The sequence below is a fragment of the Lolium rigidum genome, chromosome 7 (genome assembly GCF_022539505.1).
Source record: "Lolium rigidum isolate FL_2022 chromosome 7, APGP_CSIRO_Lrig_0.1, whole genome shotgun sequence".
Lineage (NCBI taxonomy): Eukaryota > Viridiplantae > Streptophyta > Magnoliopsida > Poales > Poaceae > Lolium > Lolium rigidum.
In genome coordinates this window covers 78,038,063-78,052,153 of record NC_061514.1, presented here as the reverse complement: position 1 = coordinate 78,052,153, position 14,091 = coordinate 78,038,063, and the positions used below count along the sequence as shown (strand labels likewise).

The following is a 14,091-nucleotide window of genomic DNA, read 5'->3' as shown; positions in this document are numbered from 1 at the left end:
AATGATCTACTGCCAGCACAGCCTCGTATTCCCTGTTAGCATGAAGCCACGCTACTTATTTCTAGTAAATTAGCTCACGTATGTATGCATGAACAAATAGATTTACACATGCACAACTTCATCGACATGCATCCAAATGCATTAGTATTTCTAGCAATCGTACACAAACAATTCAAGTTCTATTACCACTTAGGTTAACTACTCAATTACTGATAAATGCAAAGGTTAACATTTAATTTAAATACTAGGGATTAGCGAAAATCAAAGCAAGTAGAAACTAATTATTTTTCAAATCAAAATAATAACTCAAAATTTTGGGTTATCACATAATATCATTATTTTTTATTATTAGTTATTTTTATTGTGTTCAAATAAGATTAATGTTTTTTTAAAGTGGTTCAAATAATGCAATTTTCTATATTAAAACATTTAAATAAGATAAATATTCTTTTCAAAAAACCGTTCACAAAACATAATTAGAACTCGGTAAGCCTCGCAACCCCTTCCTTAGAAACATTGCATGTTACTTTGGGAGGGATTGGGAGTGGGTCATAATGGAGAGGTGCATAGGAGGGAGATATTGTGTTCCCGTCGAGTGGAAAACAAGAGCTCTCGAGCTTGGTCGGGAGCTGCCACCGAGGTAGAGATGGAAGAGGCACTGTGACCATGTTAGAACATATCTAAGCGCGTCTCAAAACCATCGCCTAAACATTCTTGGGGCTTGCCAGATAGAAAACTGCGTGTGTCGGGGACATTTTCAGTTCGGTGCATCCAATACCACGTCCGGCGTTCCGAGGCCATCCCCACCACCACAGGACTCCCTGCGGGCGAGTTGGACACAAAGTTGTGACGACTTGGTGAGTGGCGCACCAACCCTATCATAGACACAACCACATGCAAGTAGCTTTCCATAATGTCGGCGATGGTTCACAGGGAGGAGGCACGTGAGATGTCTTGTTGGTGTTGCGCCATCCTTAATGCATACTATTCCTTCCCACCCTTTCTCCTCCTCTTCCGGCTGTTTCCCGCCTCATCTCCAGCTATAAAAAGCCCCGCCACTGCACGACAAACCTCACACCCGCCTTCATCACTCGCCTCTGCCTCCTAGCCAAAGCTTCCTAGACACAATATCACGCTGCCACATCACCACCTACTCGATGCTAGGCCGCAACAGCCCCACGCCGCCGACGGAACCTGTGTTGCAGCATGCCAAGCCTGCCCCTTCGGACGATGACTCCTACACCTCCGACGAGTTTGCCGAGATGGACGAGGCATCCCTAGCAGGCGCAAAGCACGAAGCAGCGGAGGAGCAGGAGCAGCAGTGGGACGACATGACGAAGCAGGCGGTTATCCTCGCGCCGTACCAGACGATGCGACAGCTTAGGGACGCCACCCGTACCCGAGAGGAGGTCAACGAGGCCATCATCCGCCGCATCACCGAGATCTCCGCCCGGCACCAACAACGGAGACTTGCCTCCTCATGATGGCTCGAGAGTTGAGGATTCTTTAGCTCGACGCTCAGACCCACGCCGAGGCCGCACCCCGCGAAGCAGCGCGGGTCACCCAGAATGAGGAGTAGGGCCAACATCGCAGGGAAGCTCCGATGACACCGAATTCGATGCAACACCAGAAGAGGCGCATGCATGTGCGCGCTGGGCGGCCAAGCGGGCGGGGGCGCTACAAGCAAAGGAGAAGAACGATGGCGATGCTGGCCCGTTGCGTGTCCCGACCGGCGACAAGTAGGCTAGGTTTTAGTTAAATTTTAAACTTCTTCACTCAACTTTGTAATATATAACGAAATTTGAATAAAGAAGTTTAATTTCTGTAAAGTTTTAGTGTTTTCGTACAAGGCGTCTGGGAATGCGGCTAGAAATGGGCGTGGCCCAACCAAGTTGTAACGTTTCCATCGACCATTTAACGCTTTTGCCGGTTTGAGGGACACCACTAAAGATGTACTTACGGCCATGAATGAGACAATCGCTGGTGGGACCGAAAAGAATCCAGTCAGGTAAAACCGAGTAGAAAAGCACCGTTCGTTTCTGTTTTTATTTCACATGCATACACATGAGCTAAATCCTTTGAACTAGATATATGAGGTAATAATCTGGTCTACAATCATACAGGTAAAAACTGAAGACATTCGAGGATCAGATAACAGAGTGGCAGTCTACTGCTGCTTCTCGTGTGCTTCCCTCCTTTGCTGGGCAATGAACTCGAACAAGCTCCCATCAAAGCATCGGCGAACAGCCTCCCTCGGAAGGAACCCTTCCTCGTCTTTGGCGAGCACATACAACAATATCCACTCCCCCTTGCTTGCTAGCCTGAATAGATGGTTCAAAATTGAGCATTAAGAAGCAAGCATTTCTGCCACAAGTAACTCAAGTAAACGGTTAAAATCAGATTAAAATTTGCTAGCGCTCACCATCCGAAGAAGTCATACTGCAGCCGGTTGCCCTCGGTCATCCGCCAGATCTCGCCCAAGGTGAGCTTGTCGGGCGCAGTGTGGGCGTTCTTGCTGAAGATGCTCTCAAAATTTACCGGCATGAACCTGTGTTTCATAGTTGGAACACAGTATTTTAAAACTGATCGAAATACCGTGTGACAGTTTGAACTGGTATATATGCACTTTAAAAGAGGATTTAGAGTTTCAAATTACCTTCCCTCCGTGTCGTAAGTTGAGGAATCGCTGCCATGCTTATCCTTGTGAATGTTCTTGATATGTATGGGGAATAGTGGAGATGGTATCCAGGTCTGCACCGATCATGAAAAGCCAAGATGGATGAGAGAGATATGCCGAGTCCAATACTAGGACTAGACTATCTAAAGTCTTGAAATTTTTGTACTAACCGGTAGACTTGGGTAGCTTAGACCAACATTTATGGCAATACCCAGTATGAACGACACGATGACGTTGAAGCCCAGCGCCCTCATTCCTGGAAGTCGTGCAACACAAGTTCATCTATTGAGTGTAAATGCACTACCAGACTTGGATCCCCAAACTTGTATGGCGGCATGAATACTTGAGCCTTATTGCACATGAATCTCGGGCAGGCCATAGACGGCTCACCATGCCTTACCTCCGTAAGTCTCCCAGGGATCGATAGACGACGCCGTCGCCATGCAGGTCGAAGAAGGACACATATGCTGCTGCAACACGCTCTTCTGCCCGTGCTCGTGCCCCTCCTCGGCCTCTTGAGGATTGTTCACATCGGGAGCAGCCAGAGGTCGAGCCAAGTCTACATGGATGTTTTGCTCGTCAGATCGACGCCGTCAATTTTAGACGAAGAAACGGTGAAGACACTCATAAGGCTTTGGAAGGCGGGCCTCCAAGTCTGCCCGGACCGGCCGCTCGGCCATCACCGGCGCTGCTTCCGCCACCGTCACCATTGCGTCGGTCGGCGCCTTAGCCTCCTCCACCATGACGCTCTCTGTGCCACACGTTCCAGCTCAAGCTGCCGAGTCAAGAAAGCAACTGCGATATACTACGTATTAATTTCTAGCGTGCTCTGCTCGTCTTGTAGTACGCGCGAGGAACGAAGCACGAGCACGGTGTGGGAGAAAGGTGTAAATTGGTATAGACGTGAAGGAATGAGCAGTGAGCTTAGAGCTAGCTTGCCGTGGCATTATGTATCTCCGGTAGAGCCGTTTTCGGTTTTCCATCCATGTTAACATTGTTCATTCAACATCACGCCTGTCACCGTCCCGTGCTGTGTAGCCGTCGATCTGCTTTGTACGGGATCGTTTATGCACCAATGTCACCGTTTGTTATAGAGAGTGTGTCTATTTCGTTGTAAGTTAGTTTTTCATCTAGTCATAGCTCATAACACGATACGAGTCATGGAGAAAAAAATCATCCAACTTCCTAGAAAAAAATCATTTAACAAGCTATATACGTGGGCTACTGGTTCAATTTGCAATAATCAAATAAATTCAAGAGAGACAAAATCCATGATAGCACATCATTTCAAGACTAAAATTACAACATTGTTTTCCTAAAATTGCATGTATTGGATCATGTAAATATCACCGTAATAGACTACAATAACTTCCTAAATAGAGAACTTCTACAAAATAAAAGGAGGAAAAATGAGTCTAGATGATTTCAAAACTAAAATTACAGTGTTGTTTACCCAAATTTACATCTGCTAACATTTGTAGTGTAATTGGTTGTACGTTGTGTCTCAAAACTAAAATTCCTGTTCATATAAATTGTAGTGTAATTTTTCGCAATTTTTTTTTTGTAGTGTAATTGGTTGTAAGTTGTTTCTCAACAAACAAAAGTTGTAGCAAAATCCATCTGCTAACATTTTCCTATTGCAACCAAATCACGTCATTCGACTTAGTCGTGTTGGATCTTATGCATGTTGCATCCAAAGGTATTGTACCTCTGATCTCTGGATCCTATAAGCCAACCAGGTTTGCACATACCGCACGCCATACGTGCCGGCCGAGCTTGGTGATACAACGTATTTTTTCTGTTTTTTTTCCAATCCGGGTTATTCCCTTTCTTCTCCATTTTTTATTTTTTCCTTTTTGTTGTAAGATTAAAAAACATTAAGATTCCATAAATATATCAAATTTGAAAATTATGCAGATTTTAAAATATAATCAACATTTAAAAATATTTAAATTTACAAAATGTTCAAATTTGAAAAATGTATAGATTTACGAAAATATATAAACTTGAGAAGGTTAAAATTTTAAAAGTTTAGATCTAGAAACTCTTACAATTGGAAAAATAAGGTCTCAATTTTTTGAAATGTTATTTTTTAAATATAAACAGAAAAAACAAAAAAAGAACAAGAAAAAATATAAAAAGAATTTTGAACGATGGGCCACAGCCCACTAAACCACTGCTGGGCCGGGAGGTCTGCGGCACCCTATACGCACCGACCCAGTCAGCATATAGGAGCTCCCTCTGATTTCTCCAAAAAAAAGAACATATTAACATCAATCCAAGATATAGCCACAGCTCAGGCCCAAAGATAACCAAGTTTAGTGGATTAAGTCCTATGGAAACGAGGGATCTAGCTTGTAAAAACCGTGAGTAGGTTGGAAAAATAAAAAATGGGGCCATGCTGTCCCTGCCTAATCGTTGGACCAAAAAGATCTAGTTGTTGGCCAATTGTAATCACTCAACTGTTAGATGAAAAGATCTGGCATGATGCATCAACCTCGTAGGAGGCTAGGGATACCTAGGTTTTCTAGGGTTTTTACTATCTCTCGTGTTCGCAATGGTGAAATGATCTTTTTTCGACGTTGATCGACTCCCCTCTTTTGCTTCCCACTCGTGATCCGTTCGGGCTGATCAAGGGGACGCCCGTTACATCTACCCGACCTTGGCGGCATGGGGAGCTGTGTTTCGGGGCAGTGCGCTGGGCTCGGATGGCGGAACCCTAGAAGTTGGCCGTGAAGTTCCAAAGGAGGGTAGATCATCGAGCCCCAAAACGGCGATGAATCAACACGAGTTGATGAAAAACCTGGTACTAAGCATGATGGGCTGGATGATGTGGTAATCCCGAAGCAAGATCTTGAAAACCTCTGGGATGGAGCACATTGGATGGCGGTGGTGAAAGTGCACACTATTAAGCACTTCGGCAATCAACCATTTTCCGAGAACATGGATTTCACATGGGATTTTGGGCGGAAGTGGACAATTAGGCTTGTGGATGACAATATGTTTGTTCTTCAAGTTTCTTACCTCAGCGAATGGAACATGGTGATGTATGAGGAGCTTGGATTGTTCAAAAGAAAGGAGTCTTGCTGGAGTCACATGACGGGATCGTGGATCCAAAGTCAGTAACCCTCGACCGCATCTATGCATGGGTTCAAATCCGATTAATCCCTCCCACTGTTTTGTACGGAGGAGTACATGAAATCACGCATTGGAGAGGTGTGGAGCATGGACTGGCACCAGTTTCGGGAGGGTGGGGGGTAAAGCTTAATATGAACAAGCCACTTACAAGGTTTGTTGGCCTACATACGGAGGGCAACAAGAGACTCAATTTTCAAGTGATGTATGAAAAGTTACCTCGATTTCTGTGAGGTGTATGTGTGTCTGTTGGGACATCGTAATCTGGAGTGTGGTGATGGATTGACATATCCAAGCAATATGAGACATGGATGATCGCATCAACACCCGGGGTGAGGACAAGTGCATCGGCTGGGAAAGGTAGCCATAGAGGAAATGGTGGTGGCAGGGCCGCCGACTTGCAAACAACCTTAGGGGGTGTTTGGTGTGGCTTTTTTTGGCTTTTGGCTTTGGCAAAAGCCACCAAAAGCACCTAAATAGGTGCTTTTTTTGGCTTTTGGATTTTGGAAGCCAAAAACAAAGATCCTATTCTTTTGGCTTCCAAAATCCAAAAGCCAAAAAAGCACCTATTTAGGTGCTTTTGGTGGCTTTTGCCAAAACCAAAAGCCAAAAAAAGCCACACCAAACACCCCCTTAGGGAGGTTAGCCACCAGCTGTGAATAATGAAACAAATGCACATGAGGGGTAGACAAAATTGTCGCAGCTCATCGGGGGCTCTAGGCTAGAGGGGATGACAACGTGACAAGCATGAGAAAAAAAATCTTGATATGGCATTACAAATGGAGGAGGGATGGACCAAGCCTGGGATAGTTCCATCACCAGTTAAACCTAACCCAAAGTGTGCACAAAAGAGTGACACAAAGACTGACAAGGCGGATTATGTGAGGTGCCACCAGGACCAATGAGTAGCGTATGGTGGAATTGTCGCGGTCTCGACAATGAAGTGACAGTTTGTGAGCTTCTAGGTCTCGTGAAGCATTTTAAACATACAGTGCTATGTGGTTTTTAATTGTAGATACATAACACTTGGGTGGAAAAACTAGCTAAAACGCCAGGTTAAAATAATTGTTTTGCTGTTAGTATCTCGGTCCATAGTGGGGAGCTTGGAATGTACCAGAACAATGAAATAATTGTTGTGTTTTTGCCGTATTCGTAGTATCACATTGATGCTAGGATTACAGAGCTTTCAGAGATTCAAGACCTGGGACATGCTGAAACATATGAGGTATTCGATCGTGTTGCCCTAGATGTGTGTCGAAGATTTCAATAATGAGGTGCTACATCACCACGAGCACGAGGGAGTAGTAGAGAGTAGCCTTGCTCAAATTACAGGTTTTCACGAGATTGTTGATGTTTGTGAGCTAGTTGACCTCTGTTACGACGGTAGGAGATGGAAATATGAAAAACGAGTGGTGGGCGGCTCTATCAGCATAGTTTGCCTAGATAGGGCCCTGACAACAACGGCATGCAGTGATCTGTTTCCATTGGCAACAATATTGGACATGACGGTGAATGCGTATGATCATGGCACATCCTCCTTCTGTGGCGAGAAGCACGAAGCAAGGAAGAGCTATCGAGGACAATATCTTTCGGTATGAGGTTATGTGGGAGGCACACGAGCAGTTCAGACTGTTCCTTGATGAGGCGTGGCCGGTGGAGGGAAGGATGTGGCGATGCTCCAACTACAAGAGAGGCCCACCTTAGTGTCTGGCTCGCCGGATAGTTGGGGAAGGGACAAGTTTGCCAATATTCCGAGGGGAATTCATAGCTGAATGAGCGCCTGATCGACGAAAAGGGAGGAACCCACGCGACAGAGGCCTTCTCATGAGGAAACACCGATCACTCAACGTTTGATCGATTTGTACCAAAGGGAGGTGGTGATGTGGCTCCAGCGCTCGCACGTGCATTAGCTTGCAGAGGGCGACAAAAATACACGCCTTTTCCACTTGCGTGCGAATCAGTGGAACAATAAAACCAAAATTAGTCGGCTCACTAAACCGCATGGGACAGTGACCACAGATGATCAAGAAACGGTCAATATGACACGTGATTTCCATGAGAAGTTGTACCTTTCAAAAGGAGTAGTGAACCTAGGAAAGGTAATTGATGTGATCCCGGTTAAGGTAACCTCGGACATGAATGACAAGGTACTAAAATCGATAGGTGATAGCACCTTGTTCTAGATGTTTCCAACAAAGGCCCTGGGCCTGAGGGATTCCCGTCCTATCTTTTCAAACTCATTGGGAATTTGTGGAGAAGAAGTGACCTCGACAGTCCTACGAGTGTTGAAGGAGGAGGATAACATGAGTGATATCAATTACACGTTCTTGTTGCTAATTCGAACTGAGGAGTTGGGTTGTGCAACAAAATCTATAAAATTGTGTCGAAGGTGTGGCGAATAGACTGAAAATTTGTCTACCAAAATAATTGCCGGGGAACAATCAGTGTTTACACCAGGACGCTTGATCACAGGCAACACCATCACTGCTTATGAATCTTTACACTTCACAAAGCGGAATCGTGCAAAGAAACACCATTATTGTATTGTCAAGCTGGATATGCGGAAGGCATATGACTAGCTCGAGTGGAGGTATTGTGAGGCGGTCATGATAAAATTGGGCTCTCAGATGGTCGTGAGGCTGTCCACTACAGTGTATTTCCATGTGCTCTTTAATGGACGGAAGTTGCAAAAGTTTAGCAATTCTTACCCTCGAGAAGGGTGCGGCAGGGGATCTCATATCTCCGTATCTATTCTTGTTAGCAGTAGATCTTTTGTGCCTTCTAGATCCATGGTATAATAGTGGCGTCGTCGTCCCCGGCGGTGATTTAACTCTTTTTTGCGGATGACACATGTTGCTATTCAAGGGGGACACAAAGAGTGAGGAAAAAGTTCACTAGCTGCTGGATCTTTGTTGTATGGCCTTGGGCTAGAGAATTAACCGAGACAAGTCTTCTACTACCTCTATCCACAAATAGATTCCTTATATTAATCAAAATATGGACGGAGCTAGAGAGTATATTTTTTAGTAAATGACGCCTGGGACATGTCTAGGAGAGTGTCTAGGCGGTCCTAGATGTTCATAGCAAGACACTCACCGAGAAGTATCTCGGGATGCCTTCAAATGTTGGTAGGTCTAAGAGTGAAGCTTTCAAAAAAAAACATTAAGGACATAATATGAGCAAATGCAAGGATATATGGACAAGATTTTATCGGTAGGTGCAAGGATATTCTAATAAAGTCTGATGTCCAATCAGTGCCAATATTCTCTATGGAGTACACTGAGAAGAAAAGCAGCATTTTTGTCTGCTGAAGTTTTATTTCTGTTTTATTTCAGAGGCATACACACGACTACACGAGATAATCTTTTGCACTAGATACATGATGTATATAAGTACTATACTATAGCTGAACAACTTCGATTTTTGTAATATCCCAGGTTTAGAGGCTACAAAATGAGAGAACACCAAAGTGTGCATTGCATTCATGCATAGAAAATCCGGGGAATTTTCGCGCTTTCAAATAAAACTTACCACAGTAACTAAAGTTTCACTTGACTTGCTGAAACTGAAGTAGATCATCAAGTCAAGCGCTATAAACTTCACTGTGACCTTTGCTAAAACCTTGTTTTGGGTAGAGATGATTTGATCTATGGGCTAGATCAAATAGAAGTAGATTTACAACAAACAACACCTTAAGTAAGGATCAACTACAAGATATTATAAAGGAACTCAACATGACATTCCTTACAACAACACATGAATAATTGTTCAATTCTAGATCAAAGAACACAATTAATTAAGAAACTATTCTTTACTTATCTTATCCATGTCTTCTACTAAATAAATGTTCCTACCATGAGTCACATGGTATATTGATAACCCACAAGTATAGGAGATCGCAACAGTCTTCGAGGGAAGTAAAACCCAAATTTATTGATTCGACACAAGGGGAGGTAAAGAATACTTGTAAGCCTTAACAACTGAGTTGTCAATTCAGCTGCACCTGGAAAAGCACTAGTAACAGGGGTGATGTGAAAGCAGCAGTAATATGAGAGCAGTAGTAATGAGTAACACAGCAAGCGATAGCAGTGAATATGAGAGCAATGACACCAGAAAATAGTTGATACTACTTCCAATGTCATGTAGAACGAGTATATGATGATGAGAGATGAACCGGGATTCCCAGCTATCTACACTAGTGGTAACTCTCCAATAACAAGTGTTGGGTGAACAAATTACAGTTGGGCAATTGATAGGATTGAAATAGCATTAAGACAGAACATCAAGATTATTAATCATGTAGGCATGTTTTCCATATATAGTCATACGTGCTCGCAATGAGAAACTTGTACAACATCTTTTGTCCTACCAGCCGGTGGCAGCCGGGCCTCTAGGGAATCTACTGGAAATTAAGGTACTCCTTTTAATAGAGCACCGGAGCAAAGCATTAACACTCCGTGAAAACATGTGATCCTCATATCTAAGCCTTCCCCTCCAGTTGTCCCAATTTATGTCACTTTGAGACCTTTGGTTCCGGACATAGACATGTGCATACAACTTGTAGATACAATCTAAGCAATAAGTATAGAGCTTAAATCTAAGATCATGCCACTCGGGCCCTAGTGACAAGCATTAAACACAACAAGATTGCAGCAACAATAACTTCACAAACTTTATAGATAGACTAATCATAATGAAACAATCCATCGGATCCCAACAAACACAACACCGATTACATCAGATGAATCTCAATCATGTAAGGCAGCTCATGAGATCATTGTATTTAAGTACATGGGAGAGAGAGTACCAACTAGCTACAGCTAGAACCCGTAGTCCATGGGGGAACTACTCACGGAGCATGATGGAGGCGGTGGCGTCGATGGAGATGGCTTCGGGGCACTTCCCCGTCCCGGCGGAGTGCGGAACAGAGACTTCTGTCCCCCGAATTGGAGTTTCGTGATGGTGGCGGCGCCGCTGGAGTCTTTCTGGAGTTTCGTCAATTGGTCTCGATGTTTTAGGTCAGGACGGCTTAAATAGGCGAAGAGTCGGAGTCGGAGGGGCCACGGGGCCTCCTCCCCATAGGCCGGCGCGGCCAGGGTGGAGCCCGCGCGGCCCTGTTGTGTGGGGCCCCCAGGGCACCCCTCTGGTCCCCCTCTGACTTTCTGGAAGGTTACGGGAAAAATAAGGTTCTGGACGTTGATTTCGTCGAATTCCGAGAATATTGCCCGAACAGCCTTTCTGGAACAAAAAACAACAGAAAACAACAACTGGGCCTTCGGTATCTCGTTAATAGGTTAGTTCCATAAAATGCATAAAAATATTATAAAGTGCAAGCAAAACATGTAAGTATTGTCATAAAACAAGCATGGAACATCAGAAATTATAGGTACGTTGGAGACGTATCAGCATCCCCAAGCTTAGTTCGTGCTCGCTCTCGAGTAGGTAAACGATAAAAAGAGTAATTTATGTAGTGACATGCTACTTACATAATCTTGATCATCCTATTATAAAGCATATGAGATGAATGCAGTGACTCAAGGCAATGATCTATAGTTGCTAACAAATAGATAACATATAGCAAAACTTTTCATGAATAGTACTTTCAAGACAAGCATCAAAAGTCTTGCATAAGAGTTAACTCATAAAGCAATAAATTCAAAGTAAAGGCATTGAAGCAACACAGAGGAAGATTTAAGTTTCAGCAGTTGCTTTCAACTTTCAACATGCATATCTCATGGATAATTGTCAACACAAAGTAATTATTACCTATATAAAAGGTAGACAGATTCACGCCTCCTGGTAGATCGGACCACTGTAGATATGCAATTTCCATCCGGTTAACTCTATTGGTTAAGCGACACGTGCCCCCTTATTTTTCTCTACCTTCCCTGGTTAATTTCCTTTCCTTTTTTTCAGGGATTTGGGCAACCGGCTACCGGCTGATACTCGGTTTCCTTTCCACCCAGCAGTCAAAGCGGTGCGGTCAAAGCGGCGTGGCCCCCCGTCGAACCATCTAGGCCCATATCCTCCCGTGGAGGCGTTGGCGTCCTCCTCTCCCTTCCTGGACGAGAGGCGCGTGCAGGACAGCCATGTCGCCCTTCTCTCCCCTAGGAAGGCATCCATCGGGCACCATTCCCCCTCACGAGGACCTACACTATTCCTCCTGAGTCGGCGGGCGGCATGGAGGAGTTGGATGCCCACATCTCCTTCCCAACGCGTCTCACGCATCAGCCCAGGTAAAGATTGTCGCCGTTTCTCCATCTCTTTCTTCCTCTCTCTCTCGGGTTTATCTCCAATCCATCATGGCAGATGTTCGCGTGCAGGTATGATGTTCTTTCTTTGCCAACAAAATTGGTGAGGGAAGGGCACCTCCCGCTGCCGCTGTGTATGTCCTCTTCATATCTTGGATGTTGCCAATGCATGCCATAGTTTCCCCTCCGCCTCCTCCTTACACAATTGAAGCCTACGCAAGCGAGGCGAGTCAGGGCCGAAGCTATTTGGGGTTTTCCATGGTGAGGTTTCTATTCTGGACGTTGGTAGTGAATTCAGATTCCTATATCCCTAGGTTAGCCATCGGCAATCTCTTATATGTTTAATGGAGACTGGCTATCTCCACCACTTCTAATTTATTTCACAGTAATTAGGTATCTCATGATTTTTCACAGATTTGTGAAGGCTCCAGGAGACATGGATAAAAACCTACCAACTTGCGGGTTTAGTTACCTCCAACGCGTTTGATGGAATGCCCGACAGGTGCTAAGATTCGTTTTTGTGTTGTTCTCTCATATCCAGGTTGAGTTCCACACAAATGTTCCTTAGATGGATGGTGTGTTTGCTGCAAGAAGACTGGTATTAGGATCACCAGGGTAATAGTCATACTCTAAATTGTTCTTCTATGCAAGCACCCATGCATGTGACATGTTGATATTGTGAGTTTTCCTGAGCTTCGTGTTTGGGAGATTCTCTTCAGCATAAGCAATTTTTCTTCTCCGGTGATTTCAGACATGGGGAGTCGTGTGGTATGTGGCTCCTACCACTCTAGAGATTGTGTCCGGCAGTCTGGGCTCTCGCTAAGGTTCAGTTTGTCGTTGTCAGACCAACGAGGTGAGATCAGAATCGTATTTGGCAACTGTCTAACTCAAGATGCATACATCAGACTATCCATGTGGTACCGCAGGTATTCTTTCCTTTAGGATTGATGAACCTTGGTCCTCCCAGCAAATGTAACATACTTTATAAGTTTCTTTATTTAAGGGACAAGCCGAGATAGGGCAAGTTATTTAAACCTTGATGGAAATGCAACAGCACCAAACATGCATTATCACTCTCACATTTTAACTCAATCATAATACTTGCAACATCTTAGTTTGACGAATGAACAGTTATTCTATTTGGTTTACAGTACATGCAATATTTTCTCTGTATAATGCTAAAATGTAATGTTGTCTGCCATGAACTTCTATTGATATCGTACCATCTAATTTCTATTTTTCCATACATGAAAGTTGGTTGTCAAGTCGAGAATTAGATGATAGAACTGATAACACTTCCGAAGTGAAGGGTTAGGGCATCACTGACCTCTTGCCTGTTGGTAGGGAGAAGTGCTTCAGCTCCAAGCAGTGGTGGTGCTGGCGTTGCAGCTGCTGCTCCTGCCAGCAGATGAGTCAAAGAAACAAGAGAAGGTCATTCAGCAGGAAGAGAGTGGTGACGTAAGGACATTGTTCTCAGCTTTGCCACTTTTACCAACTTCCATCATCTGCTATAATATAATATCATCGGAACTTGTGAACTTGAGCATGATAACTTTGTGTATATCATATTCCTCGCATTTTGGACCATTTTCTTTGATGCAATATATTTTATTGTCAATTTTAGATTTTAGTTGGAGGAGATGCCAATTTTATTTTCCTTACTTCCTTATGGAAATGTGAATGAACAAAATTGGGTGCCTACGTTTCTAGACGAAGCTCTCAAATTAGTGTGTTGTGGCAGGGAGTGGGTAGGTGCATGGTCAGATTGTGATGTTGAGGGAGATCCATCTACCAACTTGACTGCTTTGTTTACATCAAAACAATGGAACCAAATTTAGGGAGAGGATCCTGACTTGGGAGTATAAGTGCATCCATCCTGACTTGCATGCATCATCTTTTTTTGTGCTTGCAAGCAATGTCTTATACAAATTGGGTTTGCAAGATTTAATACATTGGCCAGATATGTCTTCAGAGCTTAGAATAATATGTTCAAGGGTATCAATTGTTAGTATTTTATCACTGAAGATA

General features: G+C 43.9%; 1 pseudogene; it reads right to left on the bottom strand.

The window, feature by feature from the left end:
• Positions 1–2,156: 2,156 nt before the first annotated feature.
• Positions 2,157–3,420, bottom strand: LOC124673686 (annotated as a pseudogene).
• Positions 3,421–14,091: the final 10,671 nt, after the last annotated feature.